At 50.7% G+C, this 1,263-nt stretch overlaps 1 protein-coding gene across 1 annotated transcript in view; it reads right to left on the bottom strand.

Moving 5' to 3' along the window:
* Positions 1-1,263, bottom strand: part of MPND (MPN domain containing) — a 25,805-nt gene that overhangs the window by 14,732 nt on the left and 9,810 nt on the right. The window lies entirely within an intron of this gene.

Below are 1,263 nucleotides of genomic sequence, written 5' to 3'. Positions count from 1 at the left end.
GAAACCCCGTCTCTACTAAAAATACAAAATTAGCTGGGCATGGTGGTGGGAGCCTGTAATCCCAGCTACTCGGGAGGCTGAGGCAGAAGAATGGCCTAAACCCAAGAGGCAGAGGTTGCGATGAGCCAAGATCGCGCCATTGCACTCCAACCTGGGCAACGAGCGAAACTCCATCTCAAAAAAATAAAATAAAATAAAGAAAATAAAAGAAAAGTAAAGAAAAGAAAAAAGACCCAGTCACTGAGCCACTAAGGACTTTGCAGCCTCACCTTGAGCACCCTCACTTCCCACTGCTCCATCCATACCACCCACCTTCTCCCACCACCAATGCCTTCCACAGGCCGTTCCTACCAAGGAAAAGGAATTGTGGCTGGTTGTGGTGGCTCATGCCTGTAATCCTTGCACTTTGGGATACCAAAGCGGGTGGATCACTTGAGGTCAGGAGTTCAAGCCCAGCCTGACCAACATGGTGAAACCCCATCTCTACTAAAAATACAAAAATTAGCTGGGTGTGGGGGTGCACGCTTGTAGTCCCAGTTACTGGGGAGGCTGAGGCAGAATTGTATGAACCCGTGAATGGGAGGTTGCAGTGAGCCAAGACTACGGCACTGCACTCCAGCCTGGATGACAGAGCGAGACTCCATCTCAAAAACGGAATTGTATCTTTCGTCCACTATCCAGAACCTCCACTCTTTCGACCCCTTTGCTGATGCAAGTAACAGTGATGACCTGCTTCCTGCTGGCACTGAGGATTGTATCCATATAAGAATTCAACAGAGTCCAGGCACGGTGGCTCACGCCTGTAATCCCAGCACTTTGGGAGGCTGAGGCAGGTGGATCACGAGGTCAGGAGTTCAAGACCAGCCTGGCCAAAATGGTGAAACCCCATCTCTACTAAAAACAAAAAAAAAATTAGCCGGGTGTGGTGGTGGGCACCTGTAATCCCAGCTACTCGGGAGACTGAGGCAGGAGAATCATTTGAACCAACCCGGGAGGCAGAGGTTGCAGTGAGCAGGATCATGTCGAGGGTCAGGGGTTTTTTGCCACTGCGCCCGGCAGGTTCATGGGTTTTAAGTGCTTGTGGCTCACTGAAGCTTAAGTGAGGATTGCCTTGCAATGAGTAGAATTTCCTTTCTGTCCTTTGTCACAAGTTTAAAAACCTCACAGCTTGCCGGGCGCGGTGGCTCAAGCCTGTAATCCCAGCACTTTGGGAGGCTGAGACGGGCGGATCACAAGGTCAGGAGATCGAGACCATCCTGGCTA

Source organism: Mandrillus leucophaeus, unplaced genomic scaffold (assembly GCF_000951045.1).
Source record: "Mandrillus leucophaeus isolate KB7577 unplaced genomic scaffold, Mleu.le_1.0 Scaffold8, whole genome shotgun sequence".
Taxonomy (NCBI): domain Eukaryota; kingdom Metazoa; phylum Chordata; class Mammalia; order Primates; family Cercopithecidae; genus Mandrillus; species Mandrillus leucophaeus.
Note: the sequence above shows the minus strand (reverse complement) of the source record. Positions and strands in the feature narration are given on the sequence as shown.